Source organism: Pelobates fuscus, chromosome 5 (assembly GCF_036172605.1).
Source record: "Pelobates fuscus isolate aPelFus1 chromosome 5, aPelFus1.pri, whole genome shotgun sequence".
Taxonomy (NCBI): Eukaryota; Metazoa; Chordata; class Amphibia; order Anura; family Pelobatidae; genus Pelobates; species Pelobates fuscus.
Window position 1 is genome coordinate 380,910,813 of NC_086321.1, and position 8,550 is coordinate 380,919,362.

Sequence of the window (8,550 nt, forward strand, 5' to 3'; positions counted from 1 at the left end):
CACAGTATGTAATAAACCCCCCGCGATAGTCACAGTATGTAATAAACCCCCGCGATAGTCAGTTTGTAATAAACCCCCGCGATAGTCACAGTTTGTAATAACCGCAAACTCCCTGCGATAGTCACAGTTTGTAATAACCGCAAACTCCCTGCGATAGTCACAGTTTGTAATAACCGCAAACTCCCTGCGATAGTCACAGTTTGTAATAAACTCCCCGCAATAGTCACAGTTTGTAATAAACACCCCGCGATAGTTACAGTTTGTAATAACCGCAAACTCCCCACGTTAGTCACAGTTTGTAATAACTGCAAACTCCCCGCAATAGTCACAGTTTGTAATAAACCCCCCGCAATAGTCACAGTTTGTAATAAACCCCCCGCAATAGTCACAGTTTGTAAAACTCCCCGCGATAGTCACAGTTTGTAAAACTCCCCGCGATAGTCACAGTTTGTAAAACTCCCCGCGATAGGCACAGTTTGTAATAAACCCCCTGCGGTAGTCACAGTTTGTAATAAACCCCCCACGATAGTCACAGTTTGTAATAAACCCCGCGATAGTCACAGTTTGTAAAACTCCACGCGATAGTCACAATTTGTAATAAACCCCCCGCGGTAGTCACAGTTTGTAATAAACCCCCCGCGGTAGTCACAGTTTGTAATAAACCCCCCGCAATAGTCACAGTTTGTAATAAACCCCCCGCAATAGTCACAGTTTGTAATAAACTCCCCGCAATAGTCACAGTTTGTAATAAACCCCCCCCCCCCCCAGTAGTCACAGTTTGTAATAAACCCCCCGCGATAGTCACAGTTTGTAATAAACCCCCCCGCGATAGTCACAGTTTGTAATAAACCCCCCGCGATAGTCACAGTTTGTAATAACCAGAAACCCCCTGCGATAGTCACAGTTTGTAATAACCAGAAACCCCCCGCGATAGTCACAGTTTGTAATAAACCCCCCACGATAGTCACAGTTTGTAATAAACTCCCCGCGATAGTGACAGTTTGTAATAAACCCCGCGATAGTCACAGTTTGTAAAACTCCCCGCGATAGTCACAGTTTATAATAACCCCCCCGCAATAGTCACAGTTTGTAATAAACTCCCCTCAATAGTCACAGTTTGTAATAAACCCCCCGCGGTAGTCACAGTTTGTAATAAATCCCCAGCGATAGTCACAGTATGTAATAAATCCCCCACAATAGTCACAGTTTGTAATAAACAGCCCGCAATAGTCACAGATTGTAATAAACCCCCCGCGATAGTCACAGTTTGTAATAAACCCCCCACAATAGTCACAGTTTGTAATAAACAGCCCGCAATAGTCACATATTGTAATAAACCCCCCGCGATAGTCACAGTTTGTAATAAACCCCCCACAATAGTCACAGTTTGTAATAAACCCCCCGCAATAGTCACAGATTGTAATAAACCCCCCGCAATAGTCACAGTTTGTAATAAACCCCCCACAATAGTCACAGATTGTAATAAACCCCCCACAATAGTCACAGATTGTAATAAACCCCCCGCGATAGTCACAGTTTGTAATAAACCCCCCGCGATAGTCACAGTTTGTAATAAACAGCCCGCAATAGTCACAGATTGTAATAAACCCCCCGCGATAGTCAGTTTGTAATAAACCCCCCACAATAGTCACAGATTGTAATAAACCCCCCACAATAGTCACAGTTTGTAATAAACCCCCCGCAATAGTCACAGTTTGTAATAAACAGCCCGCAATAGTCACAGATTGTAATAAACCCCCCGCGATAGTCACAGTTTGTAATAAACCCCCCGCGATAGTTGATGGGACAGACAGGCCAGTGGCTTTTACCTCTAGATCGCTCACAGCTGCAGAAAAAAAAACTATTCTCAAATAGATAAAGAGGCTCTGGCAATAGTATGGGCAGTAGAGAAATTCCATCTTTATATATATGGTCGACCCTTCACACTGCTTACGGACCATAAACCTTTATTGACAATTTTTAACCCACAGAAAGGTATTTCAATCACGACAGCAGCAAGACTTCAGAGGAATGCCTTAACTCTGGGGGCTTATCAGTATCAGATACAATATCGTCCAAACGCTCTGCATTCTAATGCGGGTGCATTCTCTAGACTTCCATTGAAAATGGATTCACAATTAACTACCACAGAAAGATCTACAATATATTTTAGTGAGGTGATAACAGCCAGAGAAATTGCACAGGAGACAGCCAAGGACTCTTTGCTGAGGGAAATACCTATTTTTGTACGCAAGGGTTGGCCACTAAAGACTCCAATACATCTCAAGTCATTCCAAACAAGAGCTCAGGAGTTATCAATTCAAGATGGCTGCTTAGTCTGGGGAGAAAAGGTGGTTATTCCTTTTGTGTTACAACAACAGATTCTTGAAATTTTACATGCAGGTCATCCTGGCATAGTCCACATGAAGCAGAAGGCAAGAGGTCATGTATGGTGGACAACCATTGATGAGGATATTGCCCGTTATGTTTCAGGTTGCACTGGTTGTGCGCACGCACAGCGTGACTTGCCACATGGTGCCGTTCAACCTTGGACCTGGCCTCTATCACCATGGCAGTGAATTCACACTTTGCTGGACCAGTGGAAAATAAAATGTATCTGATTGAGGTAGATGCACATTCTAAATGGCCGGAAGTTCTATTCATGTTGCAGACCACTGCAGAAGCTACTGTTAAAGCATTATAGAAACTATTTGCAACATTTGGCTTGCCCAGAGTGCTTGTTTCAGATAATTGACCGCAGTTTGTTTCTGGACAATTTCAGGCTTTTCTCAAGGAAAACGGTATTCGGCATCATCGTACAGCACCATATTATCCTGCTACTAATGGTTAAGCAGAACGTTTTTTTTTTGTTTTTGTTTTTTAAATTCTTTTTGTGCAGAGAAAATACAATACGGTCCGCAGTGCCACGACAGCAGAGCCAACCAAGATATACATGCAGTTGTACAGTGTCATGTCACATAAAAGAAATGCACATTTTTAAGTTTTTAAACTCGCTTTCACATTGTAGTTACGTAGCTACCCTGCACAATGCTAGTGATCAGCTTATTTACAAGAGAAAACTTGAAGCAGGGGCGATGATTGGTTATTCAGGCTAATGTTTCAAGACGTTGCATTATAGGTTTGCTTAAGACCTAGGTTTCATTAGGCAAGTGAATAAATTGCAGTTATACAGGCTTATGCTTATATGGAACAATAGCTTAAGGTGAGTAGTGCCCTAACAAGTATGACTAAATAATCTTAGTAATGCACTGGCTTGGGTAGATCATTGTTTGCAGACTATGCTAGGCACATTACTAGAGCTCAATGTAAACTATAAGTAACAAAAAGGAAATCATAGTTAACATTTGCAAGGCATAGAACATGGCTTTAGCTGTATTCCAGTCCGAGTGTGTATCTGAAATGCCCTGGGGAGTAGAGGGGAGCAATATAACAGCAACTTGCCCGAGATCACCGGGAAGACATCATGTGATGTGTTTACTGCAGGCCTTACACGCTCACTGAGTGTCCCTGAGGGTGATACACCCGATGCCCCTTGGTGAGAGGCTGAAGGCCTGTGCATACCAAAGTCCCATGTGGGTCTGGTCTCCTGTTGGTGGATCACTGTTGGCCGGTAAGTGCGAGGGCAGGTCAATGTGTGTCGGCATGGGTGTCCACTTGTGTTGCAGGGCTGTCATTATGCTCTTGTTGCTGCATGGTTGATCTCTGGTCGCCCCCTGCCTGCGGATGTCTTGTTGTCTCCTGCTCTCTGGGTGATTTGATGCCGGGGGAGCCTGTGCTTCCTTCTGCTTAACCTTATGTGGGTGATCGTGTGGCCCGGTATCCAGCTCGGCCTCTGGGTCTGTCGGGAACAGAAGGGCCTCCAGCTTTTCCCATAAGACTTGGAAGGCCCTGTCCAGCCGATGCTCGATCTCTGGTAACTCGCTATAAGTGCCGGGGAGGCACGCTGCCTCCGCCATTTTGGGTGTTGTGTTGTCGCTTGTAGTAGGCCCCTGTGTCATCACGGCTTTCTTGCCGGGCTGCATCAGGGTCTCCCGAGGGCGGACCGGGATAACCCCCACCGGTCCATGGGGGGGAACGGGGGTCCGGTCTCCGCTTGTTAGCCGTAAGTGCCAGCGGGGGAGTGGCCGTCTCCCTCACGCTGGCCATGTGTGTAGGCCTCATGGGAAGAGCAGGTGCAGCAGGGCGGAATCGTAGCTTGTGTGGCATCGATGTGTGCCTCTGTGTTTTGCCTGTCATCTGGTAGCCTTTTTGGACCGATCAGACCCCGTTTTGGCTATCAAAATTCGTTTATTTAGGGCTGCAGAGCAGGAGCTAAATGAGTCTGCATCCTCTGCTCACAGCGGTCAGGCCCCGCCCCCAAGCAGAACGTTTTGTTCAAACGTTAAAGGGTTTTCTGAGAAGTCTGAAAGCAGAAGGAAAGAGACCTGAACATCATTTGTCTGAGTTCCTTCTACAATATCGAAATACACCTCATCCAACCACGGGACAACCTCCAGCATGCCTTATGTTAGGCCGTGAACTCAGTACAAAGTTGAATCTGCTAAAACCAGAGATTCAACAAAGGGTCATCCAGCAACAATCGAAGATGCAGGTCGGAATAGCAGGCCGTTGTTACCAGACAGGGGATTCTGTTTGGATGCGTGTATATCATCAGGAGAATCGTTGGAAAGAAGCGGTGATAAAGGAAGTTCTGGGGCCGGCGCACTATAAAATTTTAACCTCTGATGGATGTTACACACAGAGACATACAAATCAACTTTGACCACGTATAACAGACAACCTATCAAAGTGGGTAGGGCCACTCATGTAACCAGACACTGATATCTGGCATGGAGTTTGGCATGATGAGATTTCTGATGTCTGCAATACACCTGGTAGGGGATGATTTGGAGGAAATACCCCATGAAACTCAGGAACAAGAACTGCCAAGCCACAGTTCAAGTCACCATGAAGGCTGTGGTCATGAAAATACTGTCCATTCAACAAGGGAGAGACGGGCCACAAACCGCTGGCAACCAGAAGATCCATTAAGGGACTATAGTCGGAGAAACTCCACAGTGAGAATGCGGAAATGGTATCCTAGTAGGAATAGAATAAGCTGTCCTGAAAAAAAGATTGTAGATCTGGAAGATGATACGTGTGTATGTGTGATGTGTATGCGTGTGTATGTGTGATGTGTATTAAGGACACATTTTTAAATAGTTATTTTATTATTGTTGACTTTTTACTATTTTGTTTGCTTTTCTTTCTTTGGTTGAAACAGGAAGGAGATGTGATGTATGGACTGTTGGGCTGTGTATGAGTGTATGAGTGTATGTATTGCGATGTATGGGCATTGGGCAGTTGTTGGATGTGAATGATGCACTTCCTTTCTTTTGGTTCTTTACTTCCTGTTGGCGGAATGTTCGAGGGATTTTTGTTAGGATGAATATTAAAACACTAACAGAAACCCTGTGTAACAAGGTAGCAATATGAATATGCTGTTATATATGTATCAATAAAGTGATTACTTCGTTATACAGGAATTATTGACTGATTTGTACAAAAACATCACACCTGCAATAGTCACAGTTTGTAATAACCGCAAACTCCCCGTGATAGTCACAGTTTGTAATAAACTCCCCGCGATAGTCACAGTTTGTAATAACCGCAAACTCCCCGCGATAGTCACAGTTTGTAATAACCGCAACTGCACGCGATAGTCACAGTTTGTAATAACCGCAAACTCCCTGCGATAGTCAGTTTGTAATAACCGCAAACTTCCGCGATAGTCACAGTTTGTAATAACCGCAAACTCCCCGCGATAGTCAGTTTGTAATAACCTCACTAACCCCAGATTTCCAAACTCCCTGCGATAGTCACAGTTTGTAATAACCGCAAACTCCCTGCGATAATCACAGTTTGTAATAACCGCAAACTCCCCGCGATAGTCACAGTTTGTAATAACCGCAAACTCCCTGCGATAGTCACAGTTTAGTAAAATCCTGCAGTTTCGGTTCAGTTCATCGTGTATAAACTCCGCAATGAATAGAAATAAAAGATTATTACTATTCTCACACCGCAATAAACCAATATTGCGATTAATTTCACTAGTCTGTGATCCCACAGGAGTCGTTAAACAATGATACATGTGTGAACGTGTGTAAACGTACAGTCACCTAAAGGGCTATAGGTCTTTAAAAACACTATAGCCACTGCCACTCACTGTCCTATTACAGTTTGCGCAGAAGCTTTTTAACATCCTAAAACGAATGCGCAACCAGACTCCATGACTAAGAAGGGGTTCTACCAATCAGCAGCCTCTGATACTGGCGACATATGGGTTTCAATCGGATTGTATAAATTGCTACTGGCCGTTATACTATATACATGTTACACTACATACACTCTACACAGTGCTGTTCACAGTTTGGGGCTCTCAATGTACGGACTGTTCATGCGCATGGCTAGTACTCTATCTCCAGGGCTGAGGGGAGGGGACATCCTAGCTGTATGTGTAGACACAACGGATAATTTTCTTTTAAATGGCTCCAAGTGGCCTTTTTATTCACAGACTGAAAGAGAGTGTCTTATTTATTTATTACTGGTATTTAGAAAGAGCCAACATATTCCGCAGAGCTGTACAATTGGTAAAAAGACAATACAATACGGTCTTAGAGTAACCCATCCTAATTGTGATATCAGTCATACAGTGTTGAATGGGTCAGACTATGTGTATCACACAGGGACTGTTAGTGATTGGGAGATATGGGGATAAGTGCTCGGCACCCACCCCCAGTAGTATCTCCAACCCACATGTAAAATAAATTCAATTAAAACAATTAACTCGATTGTTACTTAATTCTTCAGGATCTGTGGACACCTTCATCTCCTCCTTCACTTAGTGCAATCATTTGTGAGGAGAAGGCTTAGAATAAAGCCCCTGTCCCCATTCACCCATGTACCTAATCTCCTTATTTGAATAAATCGTTGTCGCTGTGTTATATAGCACTCTAAGTCAGTCTGTTTCAGTAGTTATGGTTGACAGGCAGGCCTGGGGTGTGAATGGATCGAAGCGAGCCAGCTCAATATTTTCAATTACGCAGAGTCCCTATCCTCCTCCCTCTGATACCCTCTATCTATATGCATCGACTCCAAAAAATTACCTATTAAATGCACTTGTTGCCAACTTAAACACGGTTTGCCAACTATTTTTATTCAATGAATAAGACATCACAGTTAATCCCAGACTGATCGATTTGTTAGGGCGTAGATTACGGTAAATGGCATTTGATTCAGTCATGCCAGATGAAAAACACGTGTGCGCGACTAGACTGATTGCGTGTTGCTCTGTGATATCTTACTACCTAGTCACGTATGCATGTTTTCATATATGTATATTGATGTGCATGAAATGAGTTAGAGGGAATGAAGACGCAGCAAAAATTTAAAAAGTGCTGGTCCATAAGATACAAAGCAATCCTCGTCGTGAAAGGGATGCAATTAGTGTGACATTTAAAAATGCAACGTGTTTGAGATTCTGTTTTTGGCGCAGTGTGTGATTGGACTGTGAATGCAGACTTGTATATACAGCGTGTACGTGTGTTTAATAATTCTTTATTATCTGAATTAAAGGGCGTCTATGCCTCTCTGTTATTCAAAGGGTTAAAAGAATAAATGTTTATGATGTACTTACACCTACATGAGGCAACATTTTAAATTAACAAGGACGCTCTCAGACACATCATTAAGAAAAACCTTAGTGCTACATCTACTTGCTAAACAGAATAATTAGAATAAATTGGAGTCTCTGTGTTGATTAATGAAGAGAACACCAGTTATTATTGAAGGGATTCTAGGGAGAGACCTTTTTATATAACAGAGAGCAGATAATTTTTCTGTCATACCCATTACTGATATAATGAGTGGATTTATTCACTAAACAGCGCATTTCCAGAGATACAAAGTAAATTCTATTTTCTGGAATTTAAACGGATGTAACATTTTTAGGCAAAATCAGTTGCGGGGAGAATACAAAGTGAATTTCAAATTTAAGGCCAGGGTGGAGGAATTGAAAACATAACTGACAGAGAATTGTTCCAGTTGGGCTATTTTGACGTTAAATTTAAAATTCACTTTGAATTCTCACTATAGTCAACAACTCAGTGCGTGTTTATCCAGGGTAACCTCGGCTGCCAACGCTGAGCTGATTGGTAGATTATTGAAGCTAAATCCCGCGTTTCAAGAAATGGGGCAACAAGCACGGCACATGTTACTAGCCCAATTCTTGATGAATTCTCTTTCTTCATAAAAAAACCAAAACCAATAAAGCGGTTTGCCCCGGCTGGCTTCATGCCTGGATTTTAATAATGAAATTAAGCGCAGTTTGCACAGCTTTCAATAGAAATCAATCAGATTGGTAGAGACTTTCTGGTTTGGAGATTGCTCACCGCAGAAGTTGAAAATGCTGGTGGATTTGCAACAAATTAAGGATCTTCAAAGAAGGGTGTGTTGATATTATTTTAAATTCCTTTTTTTACGTTAATACTC